The 22,867-nt window shown below is 41.9% G+C and overlaps 1 protein-coding gene across 6 annotated transcripts in view; it reads right to left on the reverse strand.

The window, feature by feature from the left end:
• Positions 1 to 22,867, reverse strand: part of VAV3 (vav guanine nucleotide exchange factor 3) — a 258,222-nt gene that overhangs the window by 167,293 nt on the left and 68,062 nt on the right. The gene's annotated exons all lie outside the window — the stretch shown is intronic.

The following is a 22,867-nucleotide window of genomic DNA, read 5'->3' on the forward strand; positions in this document are numbered from 1 at the left end:
GGGGATTTGAGGCCCAAAAGCCGGACATGTCCAGGAAAATCCGGTAACCCTAGATAGTAAGCACTCCAGATCTGGCCCTGCAAAGTGCTGCATACCCTCAACTCCCAAGGTCTCAGCAGCTCCCAAGAGTAGGTCTTTAGCACTTTTGGAGGGTCGGGGGAGGGGGGGAGTGGAGAAATGGGCTCTTGATAAAGAGTTAGTACGTTTAAACAATTTAAATAGATTCCAGAGTAAAAATAAAATAATATTTTTAAATCCATAACTAGCAGGTTCAATTTGCATTTAGATATGAATGAAATGTTTACTAGATGTTATCCTGAAGACCGCCACGAGAAGGCTGTTTTTTTAGCCACCAAGAAAGAAAAGAATATTAATTCCAGCTATTCCACCAACTGACCAGAAGAGGGAACCATAAGACAAATCATTCTTAATGTGTTTCTGCTAAAGAAGTTGGCAGCAGACAGGAAGCAAGTCCCAGCTCATCTCTAGAAAATGAAAACGTTCTTAGATTTCAGAGTAGCAGCCGTGTTAGTCTGTATCCGCAAAAAGAAGAACAGGAGTACTTGTGGCACCTTAGAGACTAACAAATTTATTAGAGCATAAGCTTTCGTGGACTACAGCCCACTTCTTCGGATGCATATAGAATGGAACATATATTGAGGAGATATATATTAAGATTAATTAAGACATGTCTGTACTGGGCTAGCTTGATTATCACTTCAAACGTTTTTTTTTCTCTTAATTAATTGGCCTCTCAGAGTTGGTAAGACAACTCCCACCTGTTTATGCTCTCTGTATGTGTGTATATATATCTCCTCAATATATGTTCCATTCTATATGCATCCGAAGAAGTGGGCTGTAGTCCACGAAAGCTTATGCTCTAATAAACGTTCTTAGAGTTTCATTTTAAGGAGGGTGCTCAAGAACATACATAAAGAAAGAGAAGGATACAGGGGAAAGAGGGAGAGTTAATTTGATAGTATGTGTGGAATTATTCTGCAGTCATCTGCAATACAAGGCCACCTTGTGGTCTGCCCACCGTTAAGATTTGCTCTGTCACGCATAAGTTCTCCCACTTTGAGCACTGACTGTTGACTGTAAGGCTAGCAATTATTGTTTTCCAGAAAAATTGAGTCAAATGAGACCCAATGTAAATGCCTGCAACTCCACTGAAGCCATAAGAGCGACACCCAGTTACACCAGGACTGAATTGGGCTGATTGTCTAGTCCATATTAAGCTAAGCCTTGCATATCAGAGGAAATATATTTAATATATTTCTAGGAATGCCACATTCTATAAGCCTGGCGTTGGTTGGACATAGCCCTCCACAAATAATTAGTATAGTAGCCTGCTGATAAAACTGCAAATTAAGACCTCATCACCCACAACAGAACAGCAATGCAATGTTTACAGAGAAAAACAATGTGCTAAAACACACACAGTAGTTATCAACTCACTGCACACACTGCAGATAAAAAAAACCTCCATGGCTAGTAAGAATGGCTGGTTGAGAAATGTTCGACAAAACTTCTTTCATCAGAAAATGCTGATTCATTGAAACCAAAGCTTTTCATGAAACCATTGGCTTCAAGTATCAGAGGGGTAGCCATGTTAGTGTGAATCTGTAAAAAGCAACAGAGGGTTGCAAGTACTTACTTGCATCTGAAGAAGTGAGGTTCTTACCCACGAAAGCTTATGCTCCCAATACTTCTGTTAGTCTTAAAGGTGCCACAGGACCCTCTGTTGCTTTTTCATTGGCTTCAATTAAGCTTTAGTCGAGAAGGTTTCTCAGGTCAAAGGGAGACACCCACCCGAGAATAGCCAACTGTCAGGTGGTGAGGGCACTCACCTGAGATGTAGGAGACCCTGGTTCAAATTTCTGCTCCAGATCAGGTAGAGCTGTGAACACCAGGCTAGAGAGTCAGTCTCTCTCTCTCAGACCAATGAATATTTGTACATACAAAGTAGAAGAGCTCCAACATGAGACAGTGAGAGAGAGAGAGAGAAAAAACACTAACTCTACAGCTCAGAACACTTGCCTGGGATGTGGCCCTTATCAGAGCTTTGCTGAAATCATACCACCTCTGTGAAACATTTCACTTTAGACAATTGTGCAAATTCCAGTGAGAATTTTTTCATCAGAACTTCTCCAACTAGCTCTTGTTAGAAGTACTTGCTATACACACACAACATTTTCTGATTTTACAATATTTCATATGATAGTAGGTTATTCAAAGCGTTGTGCAGGAAGCTACAATACATCTTAGAAGAGGCTCCACACTCAGGATTACAATGTGCCCTATCTTTAATGCCCATTACATTGTATTTCACGCTGTATTTCATATTATCTCCGTCCTTCATTCTTATTTTTCAGAGGAACTGAATATTCTGTTTAACTGGAATTAAGGAATCTTTTAGGATTCTCAGCTTTCTTCCCCAGACGAATACTTCCTCCCAGCAAATCATAGGCACAATAGGCTACATTGCACAACTGGACTTAGCTGGATTTTAGCTTTAGGTGCTAACTTGGATTGTAAGATTGGGGCAGGGACCATTTTTTTGTTCTGTGTGTGTACAATGGCCAACACAACAGGGCTCTGATTTAGGACTGGGGCTACTAGCACTACTGCAACACTAATAAACAACAACAGGAGTGCATGGGACTTTGCTCCCCTCAGAGACAAGTGGGTGGGGAATAGGCCGGAAGAAAGCAGAGTCATAACTCTGTGCTGGTTGACTACAGGAGATGTGGGGAAGAAGTAAGTTATACCCTTAAAAGAGCTGTAACAAATTATTCATCCAATATAACTGGGGAGGCACAATGACTCAGGGGATCCCTCCAGGGACAGTGCAGCTACAAACTGCTCCTTATTCAGGGTTGATTCACAAATGCACAACCTAGATCTATTGTTGTTGTTTTTTTAAACACTTCAATATTTGCGTGTGAGGTTTTTGGGTGAAAAGATTTAATTAGTCTAAGTTTACTACAGCTCACTACACAAGAGAAAAAAACCCTTCTGACACTTTTCTAGCAGAACATGGGAGCCTTCAGGGAAAGAGACAGTCAAACAAATGAAGAGGAAGCTCTGCCGGTATGCTATTTCTACATTTCCTTTACAAGCAACTCTAAATCTTTGAGTATGAGGTTATGCACTGCTTCAGAAGCACTTCGTCACATCAAAGCCAAACTCTCATTTCTAGAGCATAACACCCAAGACTGTTTTTCAGTGCATGATGAGTTTATGCAAAATAGGGCATGAAATTCAAACACAGGACACTCCAAAAGGAAGTGTATCCTCGACTGCTCCCCAGTGGGTGATGTCTTCCTGATTCATATATTTCAAGCATAGTTGGCAGAGTGAATGGGTTTGCACGAAACATTAACTTTTACTTCATGAAGTTCTCTGACAATAGTTTTTTTGGGACTTAGTATTTATTATCGTTTCACCTGATTCAAAACCAAAAACTGCAACAACTTGGATACACGTGCTAAACAGTTGTATATTAATAGGTTAAGAAGCCATTCACTTGTTAGCTGTTTGTGTATGCACATCTGTATCCTCTGTTGAAATGTTATTTTGTAACTTCCTGCAGCAATATTCCTCAGTAAGTCACATCAGCTATTCCTATGTGTAGTTATAGCAACAGTACTGTAGGGTGACTCTTTTTCATCTTTCTCCAGTCATGGAGATTTCTCCTAGTTTAACTGTACTATGAAAAGGCAAATATGAGTGTTGTTGTGTTGATGGTGGTGTATTTTTAACAACACTGTCAACCTACAAGTCCTGCAGTTCAAATACAGAATTAGAGTGTCTTCTTAAAACCCTTTCCCCTCTGATATTTAAGAAGACGGCTATAAAAATAAACCATATTGCAATGTAATACTGAGTCTACATTCATCCTTTAAACAGGCAACAGTTTAAATACACTGAAGCACCTGGCCACACATGAAGAGTATATGTACAATTAATTAATCTGTGTTCATTTACTATTTACAGTATCTCAGCAATTAAATGCTTTTGTTTACTGTAATCTTTGGGCCCAATCCAGCAAACACTACAGATTTGTGTTTATTATGCTGAGTAGGCCCACTGAGGTCAATATAACTAGACATGATAGTAAGCTCTACACACTCAGGGTTGTTTTCAGGATTGGACCCATGTTTGTAATAAATACTGTATTTTAGCTATATAATAAATAAAATGTTTGTTTGTGGTAATTTCATAAACTGCAAGTTGTCTAATGCATTGACATCTTAATAGCTTTGACTAAAAGTACAGTTATTCTTAGGGTTACCATATTTCAACAATCAAAAAAGAGGACAAGGGGAGCCCCGCCCTAGCCCCACCCCCATCCCTCCCTCTTCCCACCCCCTGACTGCCCCCCTCAGAACTCCAACCCCCCGCCCCGCTCCTTGTCCCCTGACTGCCCCCTCCTGGGACCCCTACCCCTAACTGCCCCCCAGGACCCCACCCCCTATCTAAGCCTCCCTGCTCCTTGTCCCCTGACTGCCCCCGCCTGAGACCCCCCATCCTAACTGCCCCCACCATGTTCTCTGTCCAGACAGTGGAGGGGCAGAGGGTTGGGCCCACACCGCACAAGATGTGGCAGGATCCAGTTTTAAATTTACCCCCTGCCCTTGCTTCACTGAAGGGGGGAGGGGAGAGTTGCTCTTGACTTCTGTGGGGTACCAGGGAGTGGAAGCCCCGACCCCGCCTGAAGTCACTGGTGTAACCCCTCCCGCTCCAGCTGGGGAGCTGCACCTGGCCCTAGGGGTTGCAGGGGCTGCCACTCCCAGAATCTCCCTCCCTTCTGCCGTGGCTGCGGGAGGCTCCCTTGCCCGCCTTGGCGGGCGTGATGCGGCAGCTGGAAGGGAGGGGAGGAAACCCCCCATTCCTCCCCCTCGCCAGGCAGCCTCCTTTGTGAGAGCTCGGCCCTGACGCGCTGCCCTGCCCGAGCTGCAGCCGCGCCGGAGAGCGTCCGAGGGCTGCAGGCAGCGCTGGAGCTGCCGGAGGATGAGTCGGAGCTGGCACCAGCAGGCTGAGCGGGGAGTTGTCCCAGGAGAAGTTTCCCTGCAGGATCCGCTCCAGCCGGTAGAAAGCCGGGAGCCCGAGGGCGCCCGTGCTGGCGGCGCCACAGGGAGGGAGGTTACGGACTTGGGTGCCCAGGGAAACCTCTCCCGGGACAACTCCACACTCAGCCCGCTGGTGTGGGGCCAGCTTCGACTCATCCTCGGGCAGCCCCGTTGGCTCCAGCACTGCCTGCAGCCCTCGGACGCTCCCCGGCACAGCTGCTCGGGCAGGGCAGCACGTCAGGGCCTTGGCACTCGCCACCCGGGGCTGGGACCGGGGGGCCCTGGATGGGTCCGGGTTCAAGGAGCGCCCAGCTGTGAACGTGGCGCCGACCTCAACAGAACCCCTAGCGGCTCCTGGGCGAAGAACCTCTCTGAGCCTTGCAGTCCTAGGACGGGCGCTCAGAGGCTTGCTCCGTCAGGGTTACCATACGTCCATATGCCGGCCGGCCGGGAGGGATTTTTAAATATCAAAAAACCCAGACGTTTTTTAGATATTTAAAAATTCCTCCCGGACGGCCATTTAACAACCAAAAAGCCGGACATGTCCAGGGAAATCCGGACATATGGTAACCCTAGTTACTCTGCAACAAGTTGGAACGAACAGACCTGCTCAAATTTTCAAAGTAGCAGGGTTCCTATTTAGGCACTTAAATAAGCTTGAGATTTTCACAAATGCCCAGCACCCTGCAACAACCATTATGTAGTTTATGGCCAGATTACATGCTGAGCTTTTTGAAGCCCTGACCCTTAATTCTTCCCCTAAAATTAGTTTAATCAGCATAGACAGACAGACAGTAATGCAGCAGCCACTACAGTAGCAACTGCTATGGTTAACATTGCGAAACATTTCCCTTACAAACCTATTTTTACTCTTTCTGAAACACCACGGTCTTTATCCAAATGTTTGGGTGGTTGTTTTTTTAAGTTTTTACATTTTGAACAAAACCTCTTTGACCATTGGATTCAGGAGAAGATAAAAGGTAAATGTACATTTTCCCCTATTTTATAAGTAATTTCAACATTTCCATCACACACAAAACTTGAATAACTTGGGATTTGTGCAGTTAACTGCAAGGGTACTGGGAAGTCACCCCTACTTGCCACAATCTTCAGACAGGCAAGAGGACTACAACACAGCCCATCCACTGCCTCAATTCCTTTCTATGGTTGGAGCAGTGACCCCAGCCTCTGATACACTCGTCTCTTTTTGATACTTCCTCTTGTAGTGCCCTGTGGTTTTGGGTGGGTTTTTGTTTGTTTGATTTGTTTCTACAGGTTAGTACTAGGTAACCGTCTGCCCTGGGTAACACTCTCACACAAACCTCTTTTCTGTCACCCTATCCAGACCATTTATATTTGAAGATGTCACAGGGTATAGCGATGACTCTACTATGTAGTTAATACCCAGATCTACATCTCAGTTCCATCAGATCCAGTCAATGCAGTTGAACAACTTATCCAGTGTCAGGCCAAGATCAGTGCATGGGTGAGAGTCATCAGGTTGAACGTCAGACCACTAAAACCCAGGTAATGATGCCTGCACCAGAAAAAAATGGCATAGCTGCTATGTGCTCCTTCAACTGAGCAAGCATACCTGCTCTCTGTTACCCAGCCAGGAGTACATTTTCCTCATCAGTGCTTGGCAAGGATGTAGCATTCTTTACTTACAAACCTGACAACAATCACGCATGCCTTAGTCACTTCATGCATGGATTCCTCATGGGACTATGCACAGGGCTGGCACTTCCACTAGACGACCCTAGGCGGTCGCCTAGGGTGGCAGGATTTGGAGGATGGCATTTTGCCGCCCTTGGCGCAAATTCGACGGCGGGGGGTCCTTCCGCTCCGGATCTTCGGCAGAAATTCGGCAGCAGGTCCTTCACTCACTCCGGGACCAGCCGCCGAAGTACCCCGAAGATGCGGCACGGAAGGACCCCCGCTGCCGAAGACCCCAGGCCCCCTGAATGCTCGGAGGAGCGCTGCCGCCTAGGGCGGCAAAAACCCTGGTGCCGCTCCTGGCTATGCACCAAGACCACTCAAACTTCAGGTAGCAAAGAATCTACCCACCAGTTTAATATGCATTCAATGTTTTAGATAAGGAACATATTATACTTCTGCTTGCACTACAATCAAAACTTTATAGGTAAAAAACACAACTGCGGATCTAAATGACTTAGGTCCTGATTACCAAGAGACCAGCTCTCGCCTTATGTAATTGCAATCAGATGAAGCACTTCAAGAAACAGCTCTCTGGTTTAAACCAGCAAAATGGTTTCACTGAACAGCCTTCAACTCTGGAAATTTTTCCTCTCCTTCAGCCCAGATGTGTTAATGTTTAGGGCACACATTACATTCTATCTGTTTTCCTAGGCTTTTCCTGAGGGGGGAGTTTGAAAGGGAGCAAGTGGGCTATAGGGAGAGTTTGTTGCTTTTATATGGTGGGAGGGAGACTCTTAGGGATGTTCAGTGGTTTGAGGAAAATAATTGTTTGATGGGAGATTATTTGGATGTATACTTTTATGTTTAGAGCTTTAGTCGGATGCTTGATACACTGGAATAACTAAAATAAAACGGAAAAATCAAATGCCTGTGAGGAAACAAAGATGTTTACAAGCTATAGATCGAGCTACTTACACAACCCTCATCCCCCCTAGTGTCTGAGGACCTCCTATACACTTTATACAGATAACATGCAAGCGACCACAGCCAATGCTGCCACTCAATCTCACATCTCCGTTCTGTCCTGTTCACTCACATAAGGTGTTGGGAAAAAAGTAAGAGAAATGTTCCCAATTTTGCACATCTCAGGAGCATGCAGCTTTAAAAGATAATGCCAAATTGCACAACTTATACATTCTCAGTTGATTCATGCTGAGAAACAATTGTTATCTTTTCAAATTTATGACTGCTGCTCTGAGGAAGAAGGCTGGAGTTTCCTTTTACAAATCATAAACAATACTGGGTCTACATTTTATCTCAACAGAAGGGGAAAAATATATTCATGTATTATTGTACTCCATTTGTTGACTTTTGGACCCACAGTCCTCTCCAGGAAGTGTTACTTTTACATTCGAAGCTCTAATTTAGCTAACAGATGTGAAAAATGACATGTAGCCAAATAACTCCATAGTGACTACTCAACTGCTGATGTGAAGAGCACATTATTTCAGCAAAGGCTGCTGTTAACTTATGCTGAAAACTTCTCTCCGTCTGTCTTCCCTGATAATGTAAGATTTAGCATACTGTGCCAATTCAACCTACTTTCAATCCAACCACAATTCTTTGGGGAAGAGGAAAGGGACAAGGGCTCTTTGAAAAACAAACACAGAAGATATGTGGATCTGAGTAAAAATCTTTTTAAAAAGAAAAAAATAGTGAGCATGATACCAGATCCTCACTTTGGTGCAAGGGAAGCTCTTAAACACATAAATAAATGCAAATTGTGGAACACCAACCATGCAAATCTAATAGTGTCAAATAACACGATTATTGGTACTTGAATTCTACATGGGTATATGGAGATGCACAGAGGTTAAATCAGGAACCCCAGACAATAAGTTACTGGCAAATCTAGGAATAGACTCCAGCAGTCCTGATTCTCAGGCTCCAGCTCTTAACTACTAGCAATATTGCCTCATGTGGTACAAGAACATTTTTTTAGCATTATTTTAAACATACAACAGTTTCTAATACTGTCTGTACTTCCTTCATATCATTTCATTTGTCCCTCACCTTACAATCTCTTTTTGACTTCTTTAGTTTTGTTTTGTTCCTATTTACTCTTTAGTTAAAATGACTAATGGAACATAAGTGGATTATGCACATTCCCTTCTTTATTAACTACTTCCTTTAAAGAAATTCCAATCACTTTTGAACTATTAAAGAAAAAAGTTGTAATTAAAACTGTTTACAGATTCATGGTACATTTTAACTCATTCAAATAAAAACAATACATGAGCACCAGGTGTTGAGCTCTGATAGCAGCAAAATAGAGGAGGATTTTAGTCTTAAGTTTGTACACTTTCTGCATAAATGACCACCAATTCATAGTGGGTTGCTAGCCATTTCATCAGTGACATATAGCTCTGCCTCATTTAGTATGGTTCGAAGCCTCCGTTCCTTCACATCCAGCCTCAGATCTCCACTCAACTATATCTATTCTCTCTCTCTTCCCTGTCTTCTGCCGGAGATGTACCTGGAGAACAACGGGCAGCCAACTTCTCTACACATAAGACTGCTGGTAAGGAAAGAAAATAGTGTGGCCAGCTCCCAAGGGCATGGGTAGAAAAATTCATTAACTGCACACTGAGCCCTGGCTTCTGTGACTGAGAAAGACCTGCCAATGATATTAGATACAAGCCAGATGCCTAATGCCTTGACACAAAGGGCAATGGCGGAGCTATGACTGAACAAGATGCTTGTGGTTCTTTCAAAAATCTGACTCCAGCTTTTATTTGCAAGGATCCTTCAGAGAAACTGACACATCCGTTGAGACAGAGGATTTCTCAAACTAAGTGATATTTCAGAATTAATACAGGGCAAGTTCTTCATTCTTCTATCATGGCCCTTAAAGTGTATATCTGATCTACACAGGATCTCTTGGACCTGAATCCAACCTGTTCTCCTCTAACCTTCTTCCACTGCCTCTTTCATTCTGTGTAGTATCACCACTTTCCCCACAAAAGGCTTTCCCTACAAAGGGTACTCCCCTCCAGTTCATTACAATCAGTGAGATCACCTTTTTTTGTTTGTTTCTGATAATGATTGCATCATGATAGAAGGATTCCATCATAGAAAAATGTATAGAATGGCATGCTCCCCTCTTCATCAATTTAACTGATTTTCAAAAGGCATTTGACAGCCTACACAGATGTACGTTCTGGAATATTCTTCAGTCCTACAGATCCCAGATAAAGTTATCAACATAATCAAGGCCATGTACAGATATGCAAAGTGCTACATAAGTGTGGACAATCAGACAATAGAGTGGTTCAATGTGAACACTTGAATGAATGAGGGCTGCATTTTATCTCCACTACAGTAACTCCTCACTTAACGTTGTAGTTATGTTCCTGAAAAATGCAACTTTAAGTGAAACGATGTTAAACGAATCCAATTTTCCCATAAGATTTAATGTAAATGCGGGGGGGTAGGTTCCAAGGAAAATGTTGGTGGGCAGACAAAAGACATTATATACTGTACAGTACTGTACTGTGGTTGGGAAGTGCCCCTGGCTTACCCCGCACAGGCACAACCCGCTGCAGTCAAGGACGCTAGGAAGTGCCTTGCGCAGCAGTAGCAGCTGCTTCCCCCCAGAAGAACAGGCGCCAACTTTGCCGGGGGATGCTCCAGGCCCTCCTCTTCCCATCACTGCTCCACTCCAGGCTCACCTCTTCCCATCCCCACTCCACCTCCTCTCCGGAGCACGCCGCATCCCTGCTCCTCCCCCTCCCTCCCAGAAAGTCCTTAGCGCCACCAAACAGATGGGGGAAGCGCTGTGAGGGAGCGGGAGGAGGTGGAGAAGAGGAACTTGTGCAATGCTCCCTTGTAAAGTCGCTGCTCTTCCACAGGATCTTACAAGCAGTGGACAGAGCAGGCAGCCAAACGACATTATAAGGGAGCATTGCACAACTTTAAATGAGCATGTTCCCTAATGGAGCAGCGACGTAACTTCGAAACAACATTAAGCGGGAAGACATTAAGTGAGGAGTTACTGTATTTGGCTCTGCCATAGGCTGAATAACGAAGAAGTGTATTAGCAGCACAAACACCAGAGACAGCATGAGTAGATGGCAAATGCTTAGAAGATGTAGACTTTATTGCTGATACTGCACTATTGAGCAACACCCCCAAAAAGTTACAAACAAAGACTGGAAACCTGGCAAAAATAGCAGGTTAAGTAGGGCTCAAAATTCGTTATGCACAAACAAACTTTTGAAACCCAGACATCAAGCAGTAACATCATGTTAGAAGGCAAAAATATCAAGAACGTAGAACCGTTCATCTACCTGGGCAGCACCATATTAACCTAACAGAGATCTCAAAAAGACAGCAACATCAAGGATAGGAAAGGCACCCTCAGCATTTACTAAGCTCAGCAATGTAGGGAAATCAAAGAGTCACAGCCCCAGAACAAAAGTGAGAATTTTCAATTCTAACACAATCTCAGTGGCAACATATGACTGCGAGAGCTGGACAGCGACTAAAACATCAAACAGAAAACTAGACACCCTTGAAAATAAAGGCCTAAAAAAGATTCTGGGTATTGGTTAGAAAGACTTCATTAACAATGAAGAGATCCAAGAAATCACCAACCAGCAGCTTATTCCACCACAATCAGACGAAGCTGTCAAGTGGAAACCAACTAGTAGAAGGAAACGAGGGTGTCCAAGAGCAGCCTTAATAGAGACGGCTGAATAGTCAATCCCAACACCATACAGCAAATGGAAGCAGCAGCAGATGACAGAGAGGAATGGAAGAGACTGGTTTTCACCCTGTGCTCTAACATTGGGCCGGGAAGGATGTAAAAGAAAATAAAAACGACTCTATGAATTATGACAACTCTTAGGCAGCCTGCACAACATCTGCATTGACTTGGAGAAGTCTCGTCTGGCATCTGTTTTCTCCAACAATCTCTTCAATGACATCTTGTATAGAGAAGACGCATTTTTCTCCCAACTTAAACCTTTCGCCCTGGAACTTAACATCCACTCTAGGGATATGTCTACGCAGCATAAGCCCAACCCAAGCTAGCAGTGACGATAACATAGTATGAAATTCAGAATGAACTAGTGAGCCACATACGTTCCCGAGGTGCATTTTGGGCTTATACCAGGTGTGGGAAAACTATGGCCCGTGGGCCGGATCCGGCCCCTCAGGGCTTTGGATCCGACCCGTGGGATTGCCACTCCCATGGCGCCGCAGGCCCCGCACCGCTCCCAGAAGCAGCTGGCACCATATCCCTGCGGCCCCTGGGGGAGGGGGGAGCAGAGGGCTCTGCATGCTGCCCTTGCCTGTGGGTACCTCCCCCGAAGCTCCCATTGGCCGGGAACGGGGAACTGTTTGCTCCAAGTAAGCAGCGCTGGGCTGGAGCCCGAACCCCTCCTGCACCCCACCCCCCAACTCCCTGCCCTGAGCCCGCTGCCTGCACCCCAACCCTCTGCTGCACTCCACACCCCAACTCCCTGCCCTGAGCCCCCTGCCTGTACCCCAACCCCCTGCCACACCCCACACCCCTCCTGCACCCCAATCCCCTGCCCTGAGCCCCCTGCCTGCACCCCAACCCCCTGACGCACCCCACACCCCTCCTGCACCCCAACCCCCAGCCCTGAGCCCCCTTGTATACACCCCACACCCCTCCTCTGCCCCAACCCCTTGCCCTCAGTCCCTTCCTGCACACTGCACCCCCTCCCAGACCCTGCACTCCCTCCCGTACCCCAACCCCCTGCCCCATGGCCCTCCATGCCAATTTCCCCACCCAGATGTGGCCCGCGGGCCAAAACGTTTGCCCACCCCTGGCTTATACCATCCATGCTAAAGCCTGCACTGCAGTGTCTTCACTGTTAGTGCTTCCTGCACTAGCTGGATTCAAGCTAGCTTGGGAAGGCTATGCTCACCATTATAATTACGAAAAAGCTGAAAAATGCACAACACTGATAGTTCTGCTACAATTTTAACAGAACAGGACTAAATTAAACACACTATGAGTAAACCATTAATAAATCAGTATCCGGTTATGAACAATATATATATTTTACTCATGAACAAAGTTGTGCTTAACATCTATTTCCATTTTCAAGTGACAAGATTAAGATTGCCCGTTTTAAAGTACAAAAGCTTCCCTAGATAGTTGTATGAGACTCAGATAATCCAAACTGCATGAAACAGTATATCCTTGCTGATCTCTAGAGTTCTTTCTTTGTCCAAAAGGCTGAGATGTTTAAAAAAAGAAAGTAATGGGGGAGGGGAGTTTTTACAGCAGTTTCCTGTCTGCTTTTGTGGTTTTGACTCTTATGCATATCTTCTGAATCTTTACAATGCCTTAAGGTTGTTTAGATATTGTTTAAAGAATGGCAACCTTACTTTAAGCACTGTTGTAATAAAAACAGAGCATTGTACTGTCCATGAGCAAACGGCTGGAAGCTGAAGCTAGACAAATAAGGTGTAATTTCTTACTTACAAAAGACAACGGCTGTGCTGGTCAGTATCTCAGTATCAGTATTTTGTTTTATACTGAGACTGTGCTCATGCTGCATGTGACATGAAAATTAAAGACAGACGATTCCCAGAAGAGCATACAATCCAATGACAACAACAAAAAAGCAGGATAGACCAGGAAATGCAGAGTAGTAGATTTTGAATTATTGCTGTTTTTAACTCACATCTGTTCTATACACCACTGCTATTTGGTTCTGTGAGACCACTGGACCAAACTCATTTCTAGACTAGAAATGCGGATCCCAGAGCTGGAGCGCAGAACAGCTCCAGAGCAGTGGAGCTGCAGGTTTTTGCCTGGAGCTGGAGCGGAGCCAGAGCACAGCTCCAAAGCCCTGCTAGTAATAGTGAAACATGAAAGTGTTTTAATACAAGTAAAAGCAGTACAGGCACAACAGAATCCTTCTCTCATTTTGATACTATTTTGAATTTAACTATTGGAATTTGTGCACATCGTATTTTAAAAACAAAATACATCAGAAATTGATCATGTGACATCTCTAGCTCTTTCAAGTGTGACGCATGTAGTGAAATTAGCGGAAGAAAACACACCCACTACCTTGTGACTTGATACATGGATGCCATCCTCTTTAAATTCCTCCCGCTTCCACTCCTCCCCACCCATTTATTTGATGGGGGGGTTGGTTATCATCATTGGTGGGTTTTAGAATTTTATTTTCAAAAACATTCTTCACATCCATTCTAGCACCAATTCTTCCACCGCTCCACACAGCAGCCACAAAATCCCCTGGCTTACTTGGGATGTTAATTTTGATGACAAACAACAAGAATCTTTTATTGCAACAGTGTGCAATAGTCCATGGTGATAATTCCTGGCAACTGGTGTGTTTGCTGTTATTTTAAGAACTGCAACAGCAGGTGAGAGTTAGGGCAGATCAAACTTACAAAGCCAATTTCTGAACACGGAAAAGTAAAGTAAGATAGAATTCTAATATTGCTACCCCATCCTTTACAAAATGTACTTCAGATAGGAGACTATTCCACTTCAGTTTTCATTTCAAGTGTAGATGGATATTTTGAATTCTTAATCTAAATGTATATTTAAATATTCATACTGTAGTAAATACAATATAGGCAAATCAAAATTACACATACACACACACACACACACACACTATATAGTGACATTTTGTAGAAGACCATTTCTTAGCATAATATATATTTTATGGGTAAGTGCAATAATTTTCTGTTTCTTTGAAAAGCAAAACATGAGGGAGAAGCCTGACTGTCTCAGGAGGTTGGTAATGGGACACAGAACCTTCATCTAAGGTTGCTGGGAAAATATATGGCTATCAAACTGCTAATACATCATTTGCTCAAACGAAATATATAAACTGTATGTGAAACCCTTTGGGGTACAATCTATTAAACATTGTTTGCAGTGAGAACATTTTCTATTTCTATAAACTGTGCTGATAAGAATTATTTATGAAGATGATAATGGTCTTATTTAACTAGGGAGCAATACTGAAATATGTGTCAGTCATTCAATTATACAGTTAACGTGGTCAGGAAGTGTGGCAACAGCTTGAGCAGATTAGATTTTTATATTCTAACTGTTTTGGGGGGGGGAGGGAAGCATGTTAATAAGCAATTAAAACTTCCCAGATTCATGCTATTCATTGCTGCATATTCAATTTCAAACATAAAAAACAATAGATGCGTTAAAGAATAAAGCAGGTCTACGAATGAATGAATGCTAAGTAAGATCATTGAAACGGTGCCAAGACTTCAAAGACACTGTCAACAACTGGTATGTATGTGTTTACTCTACACTGTTTGTAATATGCTTTTACAAGCTTGACCAAAAAATCCTTTAGTTAACAGATTTTCCCTTTTTATTTTAACAAACATTGATTTTTTCCCCATTTCTGTTTCCATCAGAACAGAAATCTCTTGTACTGCACACATCCAACGATATTCACTTCAGGAATGGACTGATGCCAAAACCTGACTAAGGCATCACAATGCTGAATTGTATAAAAGCCTACTAGACACAGGAAGAAATATTCTGGGGTAAAGTGGAGGGAGCCAAGTGCAAGGGAGGAAGAGAGAGGAAACAAGGGAGAAGAGTGAGATAAAAGTAGGTTGCCAACCCTCCAGGATTGACCGGGAGTCTCTAGGAATTAAAGATTAATCTTTAATTAAAGATTATGTTGTGTGATGAAATCTCCAGGAATACATCCAACCAAAATTGGCAGCCCTAGATAAAAGGGAGGAAAATGAGAAACAAAAGCAAATAAGGAGAATGAAGAGGAAAAGAGAAAGAAAACTGAAAAGGTAGAAACAGAGCTCTTTTGAATCAGTTTGTATTTCACTAGGTACTACATTGTTACAGCATAACTATGCTGTTCTAGATCTATTCCCATTTACATTGAGATCAAGGCTCAGTCCTCAGCCCAGTGCTTTTTTGAATAAACATAATACAAAGAGCTGAGATTTTGTTTGCATGGTGCAGTGTGATTTTTTTTTGGTCTTTGCCCATTGAAATTACCTCAGTTGTCCATCCTGCATGGCTATTAGAACAATACACTTGGTGATGTATATCACATGGGCCTACTGACATTAACACCATGAACAGGTAGAGTATGGCTCTACAAAAACCTCCCACAGCCTATTAACAGTAATAGAAGAGCAGGAAAGAAAAAGGATTCCAAATGAGATTCGCTGGGCTGCTAGTGCACCAGGATCCTCAGGCCATGAGAAGCTTCACACAGAAGAGGATTTTGCCCTGAGGATTTGTCTGCCCAATGTGTGATGAACTCACACCGATCAATGTAAAGCCATCAGACGGTTTGTGGCATTCTGTCAAATTGATTCTTTTGCACAAAGCCAAGGCAGGCTTAATGAAATTGCACACAGCTCATAGCACTTTTGAAAATGCTAACCTTGCTTTCAACATTTTACCTAACATGACAAAATAGATTTACACCAGGATTCAGCTTTTTCCTCATTTCTAATTTAAAATATATATGAACCAAAAATGCATAGTTCATTCAAAAATAACCATTAATGATCAATTCAAGAGATTCCCCTGGCATATTTACTACACAGTTTGAAGAGTGGAGACATGGAGGAGTAGAAACAGAATATAAAATAAAAATATAATGGGCCCAATACAACGCTTACAATAAGCATAATTTGGTTTTGTGAACAGTTCCATTGAGTTCAGTGGGGTGACTCGTGACTAAAGCATATTCAACATGAATAAGGATTGCAGAATCAGGTCCAATATTAATTATGTTCAAGTGGTGAAGTAGCCTCATATGCCATCTAACACCCAATATTAATTAGAGTTCTGCCTATTAGGGGATTGAAACATAGCTTAAAATGGTTTTCAACAACTGTTCCCATTGAACCACCATAGAAAACAGCTCAAGTGCTAATGTAGGCAAAATCATTTAAGAACATACAATTAAGACATGGTGGCAGCAAGTCTTTCTAAAATGGTATCGGAAATGGTTTTGTCCGATTTCCACAACCACCAGAATCATTTTCAGTTCCAGTTCAGAAGGAATCATTTGGAAAACTATCATCAAAAACATTGATTTCCTAGCTTACATGAGTCTTAACTGATCAAAACATCTCCTATGCCTTTATCATCACAACTTATTGTAGACCCTCACTGCATAGGTCTTTTTGTTCTGTGTCTGTACAGCGCCTAGCACAATGGGATCCTGGTCCATGACTAGCGCTCCTAGGCACTACAATAATACAAATAATTATTATTAATAATAATGGATTCTCCCCTCTGCTCCGATTCTGCCTTTTTCTCCTCATACTTTTCCTTTCTGTGTCTTGCAATTTTTTAATTTCTCCTCTTTCCTTCGTTTTCATTTCATACAGACTAATAGGGTGTTAATCTTCAGAACCATCAGGGAACCACTAGCAAAGCTGCAACCTAGAAAGGGAGAGACCAGTTTATATTCCACGCCCACCCTTTCAAACTCAACACTCTTATTAAGGGGGTATTGTTAATTTGGTACTGACAACACTGGTAAACTAACTACTGGATTTAGGCAACTGTGCAAGGCACAGGTGGAGTATCATGTCTCGAGAGAAATGAAATGTTCCCACAAAGACCAGAACAATGAGAAGATCTAAATACCTGCTAACCTCAAATGAAAGACCTTCTGCGAAGTGCTGGATATCCCCAGCTCCCATTCGATTTTGTGCCCAGCCTTTTGCAGGAGGTGCTCTGTCCACTAAAAAGGTCTTTGCCCTAAATTTCTGCTTTAACTCCAGGCTTCAAAATTGAATATATCGTTAATCTAATCCCTATGAAGTGTATGTGAAAACTGTTACTTTTATGTCAGAATATTCTCTGGTTGTGGCGTCTGCCGTTCCTGAATTACATTAATACTTATGTATGTGTGGAGGATGGGATTAGTATAGATTTCCATCAAGAAACAGGAAATAGAGATGTCAACTGCTCCATAAAATCCACATAACCAAGGGACTTTTTACTATCAAGCATTTAGTATTCCAGCTCTTTTCTATGTTTATGTCCTGTGTAACTCCTTACAAACTTTTGATTAAATTATCTAACGTTTGCTGGATAGGAATACCTCAATTTTTTTCAGGAAGCCGAAAACATCATTGCTGTGTTTTAATACACCTCTTACACAGAAAACTTAAATTTATCACTTTATTTTATTAAGAAATTTTCATAGTCAGGGTGCGAAATTATGGGAAAGACACTTGATAATGGAAGCAAAAAGATCGAAAGACCTGGAAACTAATACGGTCTCCATAAGCTTTTCCCACTGCAAGGATGTCTATAGATCTTGTTTTCTGCTGAATTGTTTAGGGTAAATTGAATTAAACCAGTTGCAGATATCTTGAGACTGAACCGTAATGTCCAAAGACAAATGGAGCCCTTGAGGAGTTGCACGTTGTATAACTGCAACAAATTGAGCTGTGCAAGGATATAGTAATAGTTACCATAGGTGGCCAGGATGCGCCTTTAGCTCTCCTAAAGTACCTGCTATAGTACTCCACATGAACGTAGCACAGCAACTCTCTCCCATGAGAACCTTCTACATAGCAGTCCCTTGCTTCCACATGCTCTTATTGCCAGTGTGGTTTTAATGAAACAGGAATAAGAGTCTTGCCTTGTATAAAGCAGAAACAACAGTGCCTATGCCGGTGACTGTGGAACACTGCAAAGACTCAGAATGTGTTGTGGGAGTGATGAGGAGACCCAGCCCAGAGCTTGCATTTGCAGTGATTCAGACTACATACTAAAATGTTATAAATGAGCCAAGCATGCTACCTAGTATGAGCACAAACATTTGAATCAATGTTAGACAGATGCTGGGTCAAATTAATTCCTTGGCGACTGCTGGCATAACCGGCTATGGAGCCCCCAGGGATGGAATATTAGCCTAGAGGGAGGGCACAGCAGCATAAGGTTGCCACAGCACACACTCTATAGATGCACTGATTAAGTGCTCTTATGGGGTCCCATCCAGAACTTCAACTGTCCCTCCTATAGCAAACCTTCCAAAACAGGGAAGTGACAACACTGTCATCTGCCACTTCCCCAGGGCAATTGTCTCACTGGTGAAGATATCTTGCAAGCTTATGAATTGGTGAGTCAAGCCCATCACACACGTATGTAACTGAACTCTTCTTTGTAACATAGCTTTTTGTTACAATTAATTAAAAATATTCAGGTTGAATAAAATAAAATAAAATGGAAATCCTATAATAATCCCCAGAAGACAAAATAGCATCCAAGAAAATCAAAGATAATTTAGCTGCATTCCAGCTGAGGAGAAATCAGATTTTACAATATTTATTTTCTGCCTGCAAATCTGCATTTGATAAGATAGATCTGAAAATATAAACTTTATTCTTCAAATAAAAATCTTGCTTTATACCTTTCTTGGGTGCAAGTATGCTGTCTTGATCAAAAATACATAATAATTTATCAGAAGCTACACTAAACTGGGATGTCTAACCTAACCTCATCTTCACTAGTATTGATTAAACTTTTTCTGTTTGTAAAGAAGGATCAAATTTCATCTCAAAAATAGCTGCCAGTAAATCCTTAACGCCAGAAGCAGCTGTACTGCCTGAATGCCAACTCAATACCCAAAATTCTCAAGTTTATACCGCAACTGATTCTCCACATTATTCACTCTCATGGTGCAAAGTGATTATACGTTGTCTCTCATCGTTATTGAAGAAAGCGGTCTAGTACTTTCACATTCCTTACTTAAATCTAAGCATTTAGGGCCTGATTCTGATGTCATTTAAAATTATTAATCAGGACTAACTTCTTTGAAATCAATGTAGTTACAGTGGAATAAACTCATTTTAAATTAGATCAGAATCAGACTCACAGGATCCTCTCCTGTCCTCAATTATATGGGTACAACTCCCATTCGTTTCAACAGAACTTGCCACAAATCTCTGTAACTGAGGGCAGAATTCAGTCTAGGGTTGTCACCTTTCTAATTGCTGGTAACAGGACCCCTGAGGCCGCCCCTGCCAATCCTCTTCCTCTGTGTCCCGTTGCTCACAAACCAATAAATAGCAGAATTAAAAATCTGTTCTCTTGTTTTTACCTAGTGCTAGAAAATAAACCTCCCCTAATTTCTGAGTAAACATTAGCTATAATGAATATATTTGTCCATAAGCTTTGGACCGGTTTTGAAATTCTGAACAACAAACTACAAACACGAGAAACTGAATTGTAGGTTTTTCTGAAGCAAATATTGGAAGTAAACTTTCTAAATCCTTATTTCACTGTGACCTACATTATATTTTACTCCTCTCTCCCATAAGAGCACTATCAACCAATATTCCCTAAACTCATTTATACAGTTTGGTGAAAGCTGGATAACATCGTGCACGGAATTTCTTTTCTAACATCAATTTGCTACTGTAGGTAGCACACAGCATTCACTCGTACGATGCTGCTAATGTACTTCTGCTCAAGTCAGTTATATATTAGAAACACTTTAAACCTTTTAAGGTTTTAAATAACCCATGAAGTAGACTTTTGGAGGATTAATTATATATGCAAGCGGATTAGCTCTCAACTGTTTTCCTAAACAATTATGTCAAATGTCACTTACAGTAGATGTACAGTAGAAAATGTTTTCTGCTGCTCATATTCAACTTAAGATATATCCATGTCCATGAATAAAACCTTATTTAACCCTACTTTTAAAAAAATAGCCAAAGCTACATGTAAAATGTGCAAAGCATAGCACCTTCTAGAAATGTATAAATATTGTGCTCTAAGAAATAAATTTTGCTCTAAGTGGCATCATGTACTACACATTTCAAGGAAACTGTGTGTTTATGTCCGGAGACTTTTCTGAGTTTTCTCATCATATTTTTGCAGTTTGTTTCCAAAAATAAAATACTAATGTGGCATGAAAGAATTATCATTCTTGGGAAGACTGAATATTACATTAACCTAAAGTTTGAATCTTCTCCAACTGTGCTGAAATTTAAACAAGTTGACTACAATCCATTGTCATTATATGCAAAATATTTATGCTGCTTACTAGTACAGTAACTGAAAGCCCACGCTGTCGCCCAGCTATGGCAGTTAGGCCAAGTACTCCACCATCTATGCAGTCTCCCTCATACAACCAATGATATTGTTGTGTGCAAATTAGCTGCAGAGTAAGGGTAGTGATTGGTTATCTCTGATACGACAATCTAGGACTCTTGGCATGGCATAGATAAATGCCTTACTATAGCTGTACATGCACAGGTGCAACTCATAAGGGCAAATGTCTGAGAACTTATTTGGATGATAACAGAGCTTTGGGCTTTTTTTGTTGTTGTTTTTGGTTTGTTTGTTTATCCAGCCCCAGTGCAAGAAGAATCATCCACTAGAATCTTGTGTTCTTCTTTCCTGCTGCCAGTGTAGCAAGGCAAAAGGGCTATGGCCAGAGCAAAGGGGCCACGGTCCCAACACCCCCTACAACGTACAAATACCAAACTCTGGTTTTGGCCCCTTGGTGCTATTAGCAGATGGTGTTAGAGCAGTGAGGAGGGGAGAGAACTGCTGTAACTCAGAACAGTGAGTTCTGGTCCTGCACGCTGTGCAACTGTAGCAGCCTTCGTATCCCCTCTCTCAATACGCGCTTTGTACTTCTCAGGCACAGCTAGGAATCCTGCCTCGGATGTCTGTTAGAGATTCAGCACACACAACCCCTTTCAATTAAGATGTGAAAGTTCACAACATACAAGATATAGCCCCCAGGAAGTCCTCCAAGAATTAGAGAAGACAAGACTTGAAATTTCTAAGGTAAAGCAGAAACAAACAAACAAAAAAAAGCTTAAAAAGTCATCCTGGCCCCCTTAATATATTAAAAAGAGCAAAAAGAGCACAAGCCAAATTATTTTTAAAACGCTTTGCAGATCACCCGTGTCAGATTAATTGAATTCTACACTTTAACAGCTGCAGAAAAAAGGATTTGGTAGGCAATACTTAGACTCGGTTCTCCTAAATAATGGTCTCTAGGTTGCCTAGCTCTAGCTAGTGCCTGGCTTTTAGTTTTTACTTTTTGCAAAAAGAAAATCTTAATTTTTGATTTATGTCTAGGCAGTGTTAGTTAAAATGAGAAATGTTTTTGTGTTTTAGTCCCCTTTTTAAGAGATAGCCACTTCATGGAGTGACGTTTGTCAGAGCATATGTTACTCATGCAGTAGATTACTCATAGAGGAAAGGCATTCCACATCAGATGAGACACAGCTAAGCAAGAGCTAACAACTCCCTAAACAATACTTCAATTAAGTAAGTGTTGCATTCAAGACTGTCTGGACGTGTGCAATTACATACTATATTAGGATTAAACTACTCTGCCTGGCACACCTGACACATTGTAGCAAAACTGGTGCCCATTCTAAAGAGGACACCACGTTTAATACTCTATTGGCTTTTACTCTTGGAATCAGTATCATAATACCTTACACCTAATGTCACTAAGGCTTGTTTACAGATTTTTTTTTTCAAAATTGGCTTATTAATTCACTATTTCTCTATCACAAATTAAGCTTCAGTATTTACATAAAACTGTGCTCTTAATTTCCAACTTCTGTGGGAACAAGTCACGTAATTTCCCTCTGCCTCCGTTTTCCCATTTGTTCCTCTGTGAAATGGGGATACTACTACTTGCTTACCTATAGGAATGTTATGGAGATCAATGTCTGTAAAGCAACATAAATGCTAGGTGTTACTATTAGCATAATAAAAAACTGTATGCTCTTTTTGTTTTATAATTTGTTTTACAGGAGAATTTGGCATGCAATTTTTTTTAACAAATTGCTCTGACATTTCAGCATGCTTTATTGATTTCAAAGACAGAAGAACTCCAAAGATCTCTGCATTTGTGACATGGGGTGAACACCCACGTTAGACCTTGTGAGGCTTACAAGTAACAGACATCATGGATCAGACATCAAGGATATTATCCACAAGAACAGCCTGTAAGCATTGTAATGCCCATATCACTGTAATACAGTCAGAGTCAGGTAATTGGGGATATCAGCTCTGTACACTATGCACTGACTTCTGAGTCTGGAGA

Source organism: Chrysemys picta, chromosome 8, assembly GCF_011386835.1.
Source record: "Chrysemys picta bellii isolate R12L10 chromosome 8, ASM1138683v2, whole genome shotgun sequence".
In the NCBI taxonomy this organism is placed as follows: Eukaryota; Metazoa; Chordata; order Testudines; family Emydidae; genus Chrysemys; species Chrysemys picta.